Source organism: Salvelinus sp. IW2-2015, linkage group LG3 (genome assembly GCF_002910315.2).
Source record: "Salvelinus sp. IW2-2015 linkage group LG3, ASM291031v2, whole genome shotgun sequence".
Classification (NCBI taxonomy): domain Eukaryota; kingdom Metazoa; phylum Chordata; class Actinopteri; order Salmoniformes; family Salmonidae; genus Salvelinus; species Salvelinus sp. IW2-2015.
In genome coordinates this window covers 28,299,875-28,315,802 of record NC_036840.1, presented here as the reverse complement: position 1 = coordinate 28,315,802, position 15,928 = coordinate 28,299,875, and the positions used below count along the sequence as shown (strand labels likewise).

The 15,928-nt window shown below is 42.0% G+C and overlaps 1 protein-coding gene across 1 annotated transcript in view; it reads right to left on the bottom strand.

Annotated features, from left to right (window-relative positions):
- Window positions 1-15,928, bottom strand: part of LOC111954133 (receptor-type tyrosine-protein phosphatase delta) — a 612,441-nt gene that overhangs the window by 378,298 nt on the left and 218,215 nt on the right. Inside the window, exon 6 of the mRNA XM_070435959.1 lies at window positions 6,550-6,661. The gene's annotated coding sequence lies outside the window, so the exon portion shown is untranslated. The remainder of the gene's footprint in view (window positions 1-6,549; window positions 6,662-15,928) is intronic.

The window sequence follows — 15,928 nt, the reverse complement described above, 5'->3', positions numbered from 1 at the left end:
ATTCTGTGGGTTTGGTTGAAATACCTGGGGGCTGTTCCAGAAAGGAGGATCAAAATATGGCTTTGAATGGGGTATGGTAGTGGGTGCCAGGTACACCGGTTTGTGTCAAGAACTGCAATACTGCTGGGTTTTTCACGCTCAACAGTTTCCTGTGTGTATCAAGAATGGTCCACCACCCAAAGGACATCCAGCCAACTTGACAAAATTGTGGGAAGCATTGTAGTCAACATGAGCCAGCATCCTTGTGGAACGCTTTAGACACCTTGTAGAGTCCATGTCCCAATGYATTGAGGCTGTTCTTAATGTATTGTTCACTCAGTGTATATGTGGCTGTTTATCAAAGTTAACTGGCTGAGAAGTTATCAAGTTAAGCTACTAAACATAATAACTCTTCCATACCTACCGGAATTCCTTTCTTCGGTTTTGTTATTGTAAATGATCCACCAAGACCTATAGTCACTGTTTCTGTCTATTGAACGCTTAGCTAGAAAAATACCTACTCTGTATTGGTGAACAACCAAAGCTTGGCATCTTGAGGATAACTGACTCAAGACAATCCCTAGAATCTGGACCAGAGCCAGGAGTTTTACCTTCAGTTGACATAACCAGAGAGAACTGGTACCTCACACTAATGTCTACTAACATACCAAATGTTACTGCTTACACACTATTCTAGGTTTTTTATTCCTGATAAAGTTAACTGACAAAAGTTGACATTTTCACAGACCATGCCAAAATCCCTGTCATTCGCGTGAAGAAAAGACGGAAATACAGGGGGTGGAGATCGGGGTGCCTTGAGAGAATTCGTCGGCGGGTGGGAAAACCGCCTCTACCATCCATTCTATAAATAAACTGGATGATCTACGATCAAGACTATCCTACCAACGAGACATAAAGAATTGTGATTTCTTATGTTTCACCGAGTCGTGGCTAAACGACGACACGGATAATATAGAGCTGGCTGGGTTTCCCATGCACCGGTAGGACAGAGCAGCTACATCTGGTAAGACGAGGGMTGGGGGTGTGTGTATTTTTGTCAATAACAGCTGGTGCGCGATGTCTAATATTAAAGAAGTCTCGATGTATTGCTCGCCTGAGGTAGTGTACCTCATGATATGCTGTAGTCCACACTATCTATCAAGAGAGTTTTCATCTATATAATTCATAGCTGTCTATTTACCACCACAAACCGATGCTGGCAGTAAGACGGCACACAACAAGCTTTATAAAGCCATACGCAAACAAGAAAATGCTCATCCAGAAGCGGCGCTCCTAGTGGCCAGGAACTTTAATGCAGGCAAACTTAAATCWGTTTGATTTAATTTCTACCAGCATGTAAAACCAGATGAAAAAAACAAACTCTAGACCACCTTTACTCCACACAAAGAGATGCATATAAAGCTCTCCCTAATCCTCCATTTGTAAAATCTGACCACAATTCTATCCTCCTCATTCCTGATTACAAGCAAAAACTAAAGCAAGAAGTACCAGCAACTCGCTTAATACAGAAGTGGTCAGATGARATGGATGCTATGCTACAGGACTGTTTTGCTAGCACAGACTGGAAAATGTTACAGAATTCGTCCAACGGCATTGAGGATTATACCACCTCAGTCACCGGCTTAATCAATAAGTGCWTTGACGACGTCCCCACAGTGAACGTACGTACAAATCCCAAGCAGAAGCCATCGATTACAGGCAACATCCGCACCGAGCTAAAGGCTAAACCTGCGMCTTTCAAGGAGRGGGACACTAATCCAGACGCTTATAAGAAATCTTGCTATGCCCTCAGACGAACCATCAAACAGGCAAAGCATCAATACAGGACTAAGATTGAATCCAACTACACCGGCTCTGACGCTCGTCYGATGTGGCAGGGCTTGCAAACTATTACGGACTACAAAGGGTAATCCAGCCGTGAGCTGCCCAGTGACGCGAGCCTGCCAGACGAGCTAAATGCCTTTTATGGTCGCTTTGCTAATGACACCATAATCCCTGTGCCCAAGAAAGCGAAGGTAACCTGCCTAAATGACTACCGACCCGTAGCACTCARGTCGYTAGCCATYAAGTGCTTTGAAAGGCTGGTCATGGCTCACATCAACYKCATCATCCCGGAAACCCTAGACCCACTCCAATTTGCATACCGCCRGACAGATCCACAGATAACGCAATCTCTATTGCACCCCACACTGCCCTTTCCCACCTGGACAAAAGGAACACCTACGTGAGAATGCTGTTCGTTGACTACAGTGCAGTGTTCAACAACATAGTCAGTCACCCAAGTCATAGACTGTTCTCTCTTAAAAGCTTCTACTCCCAAGCCATAAGACTGCTGAACAATGAATTAAATGGCCACCTGGACTATTTACATTGACAACCCCCCCTTTGTTTTTACACTGCTGCTACTTTCTGTTTATTATCTATGCATAGTCACTTTACCCCTACCTACATGTACAAATTACTTTGACTAACCTGTACCCCCGCACATTGACGGTACCGGCACCCCCTGTATATAGCCTCGTTACTGTTATTTTTTATATAATTTTTTTACTTTAGTGTATTTAGTAAATATTTTCGTAACTCTATTTCTTGAACTGCATTGTTGGTTAAGGGATTGTACTGTAAGTAAGCATTTCCKGTTAAGGTCTACACCTGTTGTATTCGGCGCATGTYACAAATACATTTTATTTGATTKGATTTTCAATYCAAGCTGAATAAAATGTGCACTGTCCTACTGCTGCCATCTTCAAACTGAATGATACTTAATAATTMAAATGTGTAMTTCACAGCAGCCTGCACAGTAATACAAAACATTACACATTAAGTTGGTTATAATAAGACAGTTGGAATGCTCATTATTGTAGATTTAGCTTCCATAGAAAGGAGAAGGTCCGTATTCACAAAGCACGTCAAAGTAGAGTTTTGATTTAGGTCCCCTCTTTTATTCATTATGATTTWAAAGGCWAAACTGATCCTGGATCAGCACTCCTACATCAAACAACACTGGGGAAATATCTTCTAGTAAACATATTTTCCATGTCACTGTGTCCTACTTCAATAAACAAGGAGCACACACACAGACATAAACAAACATACAGTGTCCTCCACTAATATTGGCACCCTTAGTAAATATGAGCAAAACGGGCTGTAAAAAAAATGTTTTTTTGTTGTTTATCCTTTTGGTCTTTCCATCAAAATATTCACAAAAATCTAACCTTCAATAAAAGTAAAATAATTGAAAGAAAAAAATTATTCTTATCATAAAACAAATATATTCTCAAATATATGTGTGCCACAATTATTGGCACCCCTTCATTTAATTCTTTTTGCAACCTCCCATTGCCAACATAACAGTGCTGAGTCTCCTATAATGCGTAATGAGGTTGGAGAACACATGGAGAGGGATCTGAGACCATTGATTTTGAGGTGTGCTTTGGATCATTGTCCTGCTGGAAGATCCAACAACGGCCCAGTTTAAGCTTCCTAACAGAGGCAGTCAGGTTTTGATTTAATATCTGCTGGTACTTGATGGAGTCCATGATACCATGTATCCTAATAAGTTGTCCAGGGCCTTTGGAAGAAACARAGCCCCACAATATCAAAGATCCACCACCATACTTCACAGTGGGGAGGTACTTTTCTACATGGCTATCTTTCTGTCTACGCCAAACCCACCTCTGGTGTTTGTTTCCAAAAAGCTATATTTTGGTCTCATCTGACCATAGAACCTGGTCCCGCTGAAAGTCCCAGTAACGTTTGGCAAACTTTAGGCGCCTGAGTTTGTTGTTTGATGACAGCAAAGTCATTTTTTTGACAACCCACCCAAACAACTTGTGGTTATGTAGGTGGCGTCTGGTCGTAGTTTTGGAGACTTTCTGACCCCAAGACTCAACTAACGTCTCCATCCCCCTCACTGTGCGTGGGGTCAATATAGAGAAACGTCCTCTTCCAGGCCCATTGTTGACATCTCCAGTTGCTTTACACTTCTTAATTATTGCCCTGATAGTGGAAATGGGCATTTTCAACCGTTGAGCTATTTTCTTATAGCCATTTCCTGAATTGTGCAGCTCAACAACCTTTTGTCGCACATCATTACTGTACTCTCGGGTSTTTCCCATAGTGATGGATGACTATGGGAACTTGGCCGGCGTGTCACCTCATATTTACATACATACAGTGAAACAAGTCATGGCTTACCACTTCAGTGTTCTTAATCACTCAGGTGAACTTATATACATAAAATATGAATGGGAATATACTTCAGTTAGATTTTCCTCATTAGAATTTCTAGCGGTGCCAATAATGGTGGCACACATGTTTCGGAGAAAAATATTTTTTTCACATTTTTTCAATCATTTTATTTCAATTAAGGTTCAATTTTTGTGAACATTTTGAATGAAAGACCAAGAGGATAAACAGCAAATATATTTTTTCACAGCCCATTTTGCTCATATTTACCAAGGGTGCCAATATTAGTGAAGGACACTGTACACACATGAGTCAGGCACAAACCTGTGCACACACACACTGACACACACATGCATATGCACAAAGACACAAACACACAGACATGCGCAAAGAAAACAGGGACACACACACACACTGGACACAAATGCCTGAATACCTTTTCAGAAAGCTACTGTCCCTATCTTTTTGTCAATGAGGAGTCAGAGAAAACAACTATTTTTAGGAGCAGGTTTAATGTTGCTGAGAGGAGAACTCAGCCATCCATGTCATGTAATGCCATCAATAATTTAGTGCTACCAAATCCACACAGTGTTAGTGGAAAGGACATGGTGTTGGGAAAAAACAAACCTCTGCAATTTGTTTTCAGGTGATGTCTTTACAACACCCATCTCTTAATCATAATGGCAAGATACTACTAAAGTAAAAGTTGTTAACAATATTGTTAGCCTTAAAATCAACTAAACAATGTGTGCGTGTCTGCATGCCTGCCTGCCTGCCTGCCTGCCTGCCTGCCTGCCTGCCTGCCTGCCTGCCTGCCTGCCTGCCTGCCTGCCTGCCTGTCTGTCTGCCTGTCTGTCTGTCTGTCTGTCTGTCTGTCTGTCTGTCTGTCTGTCTGTCTGTCTGTCTGTCTGTCTGTCTACACCAAATGTATATCTATGTGTGTTTGAGTTTATGTGCTGTCTCTCTACCTCCGTGTTCCCCAGTCGCTGCTTGGTGCAGAGTGAAACAGTAAAGCTGGGGGAGATAGCTTTCAGAAGCTTACATAAAGCCACTGGACTTAATAATTCATGGAGCAAAAATCCCTCAGTGCTCAATATTTATATCTCCCTGAATGTGTTCTGTGACTGTGAGTCCTGTCACAGTACAGGCCAGCTGAGGGGAAACTTTTACTTTCTACTWTTCATATATTTTTTCACTTTCTTTCAGAGGACAGGTTTCACATTAAGGGCCTGTGGCACAGAGAMGGAGATACTGTATTTCCCATAATGTCTCAGAGTCTGTATGTGTATACCATGTGGTAGCTCCCTGTGTGTATAGGATGATGATAATCATGACTCCTATCTTTTGGGTTTTTTGAGTCGTGTTGTTGCTCTGCAAAGAGACATCAGGGAGATTTCAGGAAAAGGAAAGAGAATATGACTGGACTTTCAAACTACTGGATAGGACTACTGGATAGGACACACACGCAAACACATTCTCTCTTCTATATACCTGTGACGATAGAAGCCATGCATATATCGGGGTGGGGGACATGAAAAAATCCAGAGGGACACATTAGTTGGAAATATTGTAGAGATCGTGCGTCGCTCACGCTGACATTTACAAGTCCTTGCTGATCTTTCCGCMGTGACAACTAAACGTCTTTGCCATCAGATCAGCCTGAGTTCCTATGCCTGGGTCACAAATMGCACCCTATTCCCTACATAGTGCACTACTTTCAAAAGTAGTACACCATAWAGGGAATAGACTGCCATTTGGGACATAMACTATGTCATTCATCTGATTAARGGAAGACTGATAAGTCTTAGATGCAACTAAACGGTTGCATCTAAATGGATTGATGGAGCAGGATCTGGGTATGAGACAGAGACAGAGTACTATCTGATATAATGGATTGGGTGAGCTTCTGGTACAGCGGAAGAGCAAGCTTTTAGATAGGCTTAGTGTACTCTCTGATTCTAGTACGGGTAAGGCATTACACTACAGTGCTGTATACGCTGACATGAAACCTTTCAAAATAAGAGTTGAGTCTGATAGAATGAGTCTATAAAGCCGTATTGAGAAATCATTTTGACCTGACAAATATCGCCCCTCAATGAAAAATCAAAAAGGTAATTCAAGTTCGAGCAAAGCTGCGAATGCTGGCTATTGTTAAAGTATAGGGAGACACCAGCTTAGTAGAGGTTTGTCCTCACACTTATATCTAAAAAAGCAGAGTTTAAACACGTTCCTACTCAGAGATTCATTTGAAAACATTTCTTATACTGTTTATGGTGCTTTCAGCACTGGGAAAGTTGCTCTGCAGAAGGGCAGAAGGTTTTATTGTGCCAGAAATTTCATGAATGTGGGCCATGAACTCACCCAGAACTGAGGCTCCTCTGTTCCACTCATGCAGGTGGCAACATTCTGCCCGATGCCCAAGCTTCGTCCTCGCCAACAACACCAGTATGACCAATACCCCCTATGCCCCCATCTAAGAGACAGAGAGAGAGAGAGACAGAGACAGAGACAAAGAGAGGAGGAAAATGACAAAAAGAGATAGAGGAGAGAGAGAAGTGGGAGACAAGATAGTGCATGTAAGAACGTGTGCAGTATATCATTTGATCAGTCACTGATTAAACAGTGAAAACCAGTAAACACTGCAGCCCTCCAGGAATGACATGATGCAACTCAACTCTAAACAAACATAAGCTGCTTTCACCAGGGATGACACTAAACCTACTTAAAAATGCAGTCCGGTATCTGAAGCACAACAAATGTGTAATACATTGTCGAAATTGTATTCGTAAAAAATCATCCGAATTGCATTTAATATATTTTTTAGAATAATAATAATTTTGCAGCCCTCAACATATCATATGAAATGGATGACGCAGTACACCAAAAAGTTATGGAGCGTCACTTTAATATTAAGGCCTAAGTTGTTTCATCATGCAGAGAGCCATTGTTTACAGGGCTGGGTTGTGTAAGGATGCAGCCTGGAATCCTCGATCAACCAAACATAAACTATTTGGTTTCACCAAAATGTGTCCTGTCAACAGAGGCATATTCAATATCTCTAGGAACAATACTTATGATTCGTCGGGTTGAATGTGTCTTTTGCTATCAAAATAAGCGTTTAAAACAAGTTTTTCTCCAGTGTCTCCCATTTTCCGCCTGTAGAAGTGGGAACTTACGTGGTAGCTAACTCTCACATGACRGCGTGGTCTAGATTGGACAACAATGGCAGCCCACATGTGGAAAATGGGAGACCATGYATAAAAACGTGTTTGATAGCAAAGGACACATTCAACCAATGGGCTATTTTTGCCTACAAACATTGTGGAATTTGTATTTTTTATGTTAAATGTAACCTTTATTTAACTAGGCAAGTCAGTTAAGAACAAATTCTTATTTACAATGACGGCCTACTCCGGCCAAATCCGGACAACGCTGGGCCAATTGTGCGCCGCCCTATGGGACTCGGATGTGATTACTCTTGATAACCTAAGTAGGCTATGCTATCGCTGGTCCCTTAAAAAATTGTGGATTGTAACATGTGAAAGACCAATCACACAGAGTCTGGCTATCATAACAGTTATTTTAAAATATTTAGCTTTATGTTTGTCTTTGATTGTTTTAGCCAACTTGTTCCACTCACCTCCGCTTGGAACTTCTATACTTCCTCTACCTAGCTGCCATGGTCTCTACCTAGGCCTGCGTGTCCTATACTAGCCTGCCATGCGGCTCTAGTCTGAGCCTGCCGGAATCCGACTGAGCCTGCCATGCAGCTCGACATGTCCTGCTAGGCCTGCGTGTCTAGTATCTAGCTGCCATGGTCCTCTATCTGGGCCTGCCCATGTCGCCGTACCTACCTGCGATGTGGCTCTGATCTAGCCTGCGCGTGTCTCTATCGTAGCCTGCCATGTCCACCTACGCCTTTCGATCAGCCTGCCGTGTCCTTATCTAGCCTGCCATGTCTCTATCTAGCCTGCCATGTCCTCTATCTAGCCTGCGTGTCTATGTGAGCGCTGCATGTAGACCGTCCTGGCCATGGTCCTCTATTAGCCTGCCGTGTGCCGTATAGCCTAGCCTGCCGGTGTCCTATACCTAGGCCGCGCATGGGTCCCTAGGTCTAGGCCGGTGCCATGTCCTCATCTAGCCTGCCATTCCTCTACCTAGCCTGCCATGTCCTCTATCTTAGCCTCCGTTCCTCTATCTACTCCCATTGTCCTATACCTACTGCCATGTCCTCTATCTAGCCGCCGTTCTCTACCTAGCCTGCCGTTCTATATCTAGCCTCCATGCTCTATCTAGCCCTGCCATCCCCTATCTAGCCTGCATGTCCTCATACCTAGCCTGCCATGTCCTCTATTCCTAAGCCTGCCATGCCTCTATCTAGCCTGCCAAGTCCTATAGCCTCGAGGCCTGCCATGTCCTCTTACCGGCCTTGCCGTTCCTCTACCTAGCCTGCCGTGTCCTCTAACTTGCCTGCCGTGTCTCTACTACCTGCAGTCCTCATCCTAGCCTGCCTGTCCTCTACCTAGCCTGCCGTGTCATACCTAGCCTGCCGTGTCCTATACCTAGCCTGCCATGTCCTCATATCTAGCCTGCCGGCATCCTCTACCTAACCTAGGTCTTCGCCGTGTCCTCTACCTAGCCTGCCGTATCCTCTATCTAAAGAGGTGATTGAAGTATATAGTTTCAGATTTCAATAACATATCCAATGGAAAAAAATATCTTGCTTGCATCACAATGCAATATTTTATTGTGGTTAAACGGAGCCCAAATCTGACGTGACTCAGGTTAAATTAATAATATTTGCATGTGGCATGACTTTTTAATCAGTGATGGGTGTATTGTATCAAAATCAGTGTTAGATCAGGGTGTGTCTCAGAGAGAGAGGGAAGCAGAAAGAAGCAGAGACTGCCAAGTTTGGCAGGAGGACTGTGCTGGCAGGGCTCCCTATCCCAGCAGGGCGAGAGCGATGGTGTTCATGCCTTGCTGCCATGTCAGTCACATGACCCCCGGAGTAAGAGTCCCTCAAGCTGCATAAAAATCATCTCAGTCAGGCTGGCTGGCAAGCTCCCTTGAAATGTTCACACACACACACACACACACACACACACACACACACACACACACACACACACACACACACACATACACGTGTGTGTGTGTATAGATACACACATGAGCGTACACATATACACATGCAAACACGCACACCATCTCTCGCACACACGCCTAAACACAAACACACTAATATACTCTCACATGCACACAGGCTGCTGGAATCATAAAGAGGCAATGCCTTTACTCACTGGCCTACTGAGGGTCCTAAATGTGAGCTTCATGCAATGAAAATATGGTCAAACATTTAGGTACCTGAAATAATGCCTTTAACACAACATCAAGTGTGCCATTTTCTTACGACAACTGACAAGGTTTGAAAGATTTTAAATGATCTACTCTAAATATRAACCTGGTGACAAAACCATTAGTTAGTATAGCATTTGTTTAGCAGATACAGTTTTACYTGACATTCAGCTAGCTGTCAGTTGACATCAACTCAAACTATAGTCCACTATAGCTTCGCTTCGTTTGCCATTGGCAGAAGTTGGTTGTCATAAAAGGTGTTGATTTGTGCCACTTCAACTTGAGTGCTACCAAAATACTCTGAGGAAGTAGCTATGTCACTTCAATCTAGTCTTAAAAGTGAATACTGCATGTTCTGGCAGGTATCTCTACTGCAAAAGTGTTACTGGTTTGTAAAAGTATCCAGCCACTCATACATAACAGGCCTCCACAACTTACAGTGCCCGTACACGACACAGTKGTTTTGCCAGTGTCAACTACTTAGCAACAAAGTTAGTTTGAATCCATGGCCCCTTTGTGTTTTCCTAACCCATGTATTTACTTTACATATGTATTGTAAATGTCACCTCTCGTTTGGATCACCTCGCCACCTGAGCAGAGAGAAAGTAGCTTTGAAACCACATCACACTGGAGACACTGAAACACCCATCTGGGGAGTGAAATGTGCTGTAAAGCGTCTKATGCCCCGGCATGCTTAGTCCGAATATTTAACACACAGAACAAGAAGAATCTATTCTGGACTGCAAGACAACCACTAAGAAATATAAGTGCAGCAAGAGCCATCTCCCTTGAGCGCAAGAGAAAGGTGTTATGGAAAAAAAGACCAGGCTATATATTTAAGGCAAATAGCACACTTCGAAAACTTTCCGGCAGCGGTTGATGAGTTCAATGGAGATTCTGTAGACACCGAGAGCATTTGCACTGGCGTATGGCGTACTCCCCTGCCTGGGGAACGGGTACTGGGAGGCTAACAGGCACACCAATTACAACTGTACCCACAATCCTCTAAGGGGACATAGTTCTGCCTAGTGATCTTAGACATGCCCCTTACGGTCATGTATTCATGTTGACATGAGTCATTTTATTACCGTTAAATAATTATTTATTATAAATCTGCAACATTAAAAGGAAGCTCAAGGGTGAGTGGTTGTGCAATGTATTCTGACTTGAGTCATACATTTGAAAGAAAGTAGAAAGCCGTTGGATACAGAATTAAAATGACTTCCTTTTACAGTTTAAGGCAGCTACTGTACACTAATCAGTGAATGTCTGAATGGCAGTATTCATAGTAATGTATTTAACTTGTGTAACTTCAAGGCCATGAAACCATGAAACCGAACACTGCTTAGATGCAACGCAAATCCAGTCATCTCCAAAATGATTGGAACCCTTGATAAAGATGATTGAAAAAGACTGTATAAAATGAATTATACAAATACTGAMCTATAATGTATAATGGCACAAACAACAATAGCCTATCCATGCAACCACTAGGCACTTCCATAAATATGGACATTATTAACAGAACACATGTTAATAAGATATCATATTAAATCATTCATAAGCATGCCGGAGCAGGTGAAGGGGTACATGTCAATAAATACAATATATTGTTGATCTTTGACAAATGGCCATGGATAGGATGATGCATATTGATGATATGGGTTTCGATGAAAGCATAATGCACATGGAATGTTAAAATGTGGATTATGGTGTGTTCTGAATGGCCTAATTAGACCGAGGGGGGTGAGTAGAAGAGTTGTTTGCTCCCTGACGCGCTAATATACATATAGTAAATACAAGGTATCAGTGTATTCAAAAACATGGCCTATGGTCCTACATTATGAAATGATCACAAAAGTGTTAATGGTAGGGATGCACGATATATCGGTGAACATATCGGAATCGGACGATATTAGAAAAAATTTGAATATTGGTATCGACCGATGTCTAGTTTAACGCCGATGTTAAAAACCGATGTCAAAGCTACCGTGCATACCTATATAACATAGGTACATGACGTAATGYCGGCACGTAAAACTTTGCCCAACACGTGCAACACAGCATTCCTAACCTAACCCAGCATTCCTAACCACACAATGTCTGCTGTGTGGATCGAACAGTCATTTGAAAGAATAAGAAGATTTCAGCGAGACAACTCAAAGGCGAAATCCATTAAAGCCAAGATAATGGAATTAATTTCCCTTGACAATCAACCGTTCTCTGTCGTGGGTAATGTTGGCTTTCGCCGACTGGTCGAGCACCGGTATACACTACCAAGTGCGCTATTTTTCAGATGTTGCCCCACCGGAGTTACACAGTAATAGGATCACTGCTATTAGCTTCACGACATACATACTATGGAACGCCATTTGCATCTTTGCGTGTCAAAAAAAAAGATACAGTAGCACTGTCAAAGCTGTACAAAAAAGTCTGCAAACAAGCAAACCCTGGACACGAACGATGTGTTTACAATACCGCGTTGGTAATAAAGCATCATTTGTCCGACCGCAACTTCTGGGGTAGCTAGCTTTAGCTTGGTACCTAGCTAGCACCAATACAACCAGCCTGAAAACAATGACCAGTAGAAACTGCAGTCATTTTCATTATTCTTAGCAATGATTTAGGAATCCTTGTGAGTAAGCACTAGCAAGGTTGCCACTTGTTGTTCACCTATTGAAATTGAACTTCAGTTCATGAAAATAAATAGCGAGCCATCTACTTAACCCTGTTGCCCAAAGCAAAACATTATAAGCAGCCAGCTAGCTTCATCTGGCTAGTGATGCTCAACCGGACTGGGTTATGTGTTGTGAAGCTGGCCACAATAGTGGAATTTGCGGTTTGCCTTCAAAATAAAAGTATGTCATTGACAGTAAAGCAAATGWATACAAWTAGTAGAATRATACCATACTTTCATTTTGAAGGCTAACCGCAKAGTCCACCATTGTGGCGAATCCTTATTSTGGCTAGCTTCACATAGATGGGTCCGACCACCATTATTCAAATAAGAACGGTCTTAAAKTGAGGGTTATTTTAGATGATGACACATAGCTATATTGTTAGCTAGCTAACTATAGCTACTGAAACAGATTATGTTGTTTTGCTATGTTTTTGGGYAAGAACAATGTTTGCATCCATGAGCTAGCTAGCTTTTTTTATGACCAGCACTGTAGGTGTGCGAGACAACTTTACCAGCATCATAGCATACGTATTGATGAATCGTTGTGACATATGAAATACGAGTGATAGTGTAATCAATGTGTAATAACTACGTGAAAAATTATGAACGCGTTAAATTATTATGTGACGTGCAGTKATATTCAGGTCCTGAATTTTAATTGACACATCAAATAGTGTTAATTGACACATCAAATAGTGTTATTTGACAATTCAAATAGTGTTAAATYGTATATTTTTTGACACGCAAAGACCCAAACGGCATTCCATTGCAATCCTGGTTGAGAATGAAACGACTGAACAAATGAATAARGAAACGACACAGCAAGTAAGTGAAAGTGTCACGCCCTGACCTTAGAGATCCTTTTTATGTCTCTATTTTGGTTTGGTCAGGGCGTGAGTTGGGGTGGGCATTCTATGTTTTGTTCTATGTTGTCCTTTTCTATGTGTTTGGTCTGGTATGGTTCCCAATCAGAGGCAGCTGTCAATCGTTGTCTCTGATTGAGAACCATACTTAGGTAGCCTGTTCCCACCTGTGTTTGTGGGTAGTTGTTTTCTGTTTTGTGTGTCTGCACCAGCCAGAACTGTTTCGGTCGTTATCGTTGTTATTTTTGTTATTTCAGTGTTCATTTAATAAATATGGACACYTACCACGCTGCACCTTGGTCCTCTCCTTCCAACAGCCGTTACAGAAAGAAATAGGTTTTGATTATGTTTACTGGTAATGGGGACATATGTAAATTCCAACAAAATAACTTTTCGGTTAGTGTGGTGTGTGTGTAACCTTTATTTAACTAGGCAAGTCAGTTAAGAACAAATGATTTACAATGACAGCCCGGACGACGCTGGGCCAATTGTGCGCCGCCCTATGGGACTCCCAATCACGGCCGGATGTGATACAGCCTGGATTTGAACCAGGGACTGTAGAGATGCATCTTGCACTGAGATGCAGTGCCTTAGACCGCTGCGTCCATGTGTGTGTGTTAACTATTTAACTGTACTAGAATGCTTAAAAGACCGCTAAAATGTGAAAATATTGGTTATCTGTATCGTTTTTTTTGGCAAGGAAAATATTGGATATCGGCCAAAAATGTCATATCGGTGCATCACTAGTTAATGGAGTTGTGTGATTTTTTTTTAGGAGAAAGCTTACAGAGTTCTCAGCTCACTGGGTAGGAGGCACCTCTAGGGAAGGGCATGGTTTGGGACCCTCAGGCGAGGACAGGGAGAGACCGCCTCGGCTCACTATTATTTGAGTCACTATTATTCGAGTTACAAGCAAGTCTCAATTTATAAGCTCCAAGTCTCAAGTCGAGACCCAAGTAGAACAGGTGGAATCTCGAGTCAAGCCTCCCCATGAGAAAKCAAATTTAATCTGTRTAACAGGAACTCAAACGAGTACATATAAGTGCTTGGCCCCTCCCAGGACCATACAATTACCTAATTGGCAATTACAACCAATAAACAGTTTTTACAATATTAAAGGCAATTTCCACATCCATCTTACGTTGGTACATTCATCTTAATCAGACTTAATGATTATTCATGATATTTCATCACCATTCATTCATACAAGAAAAATATTTTTCAAACTACACGATTTGAGAAACAGACGCCTCACAAGTCCTCAACTGGCAGCTTCATTAAATAGTACCCGCAAAACACTCGTCTCAACATCAACAGTGAAGAGGTGACTCCGGGATGCTGGCCTTCTAGTCAGAGTTCCTCTGTCCAGTGTCTGTGTTCTTTTGCCCATCTTAATCTTTTCTTTTTATTGGCCAGTCTGTGCTATGTCTTTTTCTTTGCAACTCTTCCTAGAAGGCCAGCATCCCAAAGTCGCCTCTTCACTGTTGATGTTGAGACGGGTGTTTTGCGGGTACTATTTAATGAAGGTACCAGTTGTGGACTTGTGAGGCGTCTGTTTCTCAAACTAGACACTCTAATGTACTTGTCCTCTTGCTTAGTTGTGCACCGGGGCCTCCCACTCCTCTTTCTATTCTGGTTAGGGCCAGTTTGCGCTGTTCTGTGAAGGGAGTAGTACACAGCGTTGTACGAGATCTTCCGTTTCTTGGCATTTTTTCGCATGGAATAGCCTTAATTTCTCAGAATAASAATAGACTGACGAGTTTCAGAAGAAAGTTATTTGTTTCTGGCCATTTTGAGCATGTAATCGAATCCACAAATGCTGATGCTCCAGATACTCAACTAGTCTAAAGGCCAGTTTTATTGCTTCTTTAATCAGACCAACAGTTTTCAGCTGTGCTAACATAATTGCAAAATGTTTTCTAATGATCAATTAGCTAATCCAAATTTATAATTTTAAAAGGCTAACACAACATGACATTGGAACACAGGAGTGATGGTTGCTGATAATGGGCCTCTGTATGCCTATGTAGATATTCCATTAAAAAATCTGCCGTTTCCCTCTACTATAGTCATTTACAACATTAACAATGTTTGCACTGTATTTCTGATCAATTTGATTTCGTTTTAATGGACAAAAAATGTGCTTTTCTTTCAAAAACAAGGACATTTCTAAGTGACCCCAAACTTTTGAACTGTAGTGTATGTATATAGGGCAGCAGCCTCTAATGTGCAAGTTACAATAAATGCTATAGCCCTTGATCTTCAAGAATAGGACTTGGAAATATGGAAGTATAGATTATTCTAATTATTTTACCTGAGCATGACCCCAAAACTAAGGACTTATCAGCCAGCCCTACTCTGTTGTTTATGATTTTGTTGTCATGGAGGACTGATTGGGCTCATTGATTCAAGTTGAAAAATAAATGCTGCGCTCATGGAATGGCATGCTTTGAGCATTACTGAAACGTGCTATTTACATGTCAAAAATGTATGCCATATCNACGTGCTATTTACATGTCAAAAATGTATGCCATATCTGTCACGTTCCTGACCTGTTTTCTGTAGTTTTGTATGTGTGTGATGGTCAGGGCGTGAGTTTTGGGTGGGCAGTCTATGTTTGCTGTTTCTATGTTGGTTTTGGGTTGCCTGGTATGGCTCTTAATTAGAGGCAGGTGTTTTGCGTTTTCCTCTAATTGAGAGTCATATTAAGGTAGGTTGTTCTCACTGTTTGTTTGTGGGTGATTGTCTTCCGTGTCTGTGTCTGCGTACCACACGGGACTGTAGTGTTCGTTCGTTTGTTATAGTCTGTACCTGTTCCTACGTGCTTCGTGTTTTATGT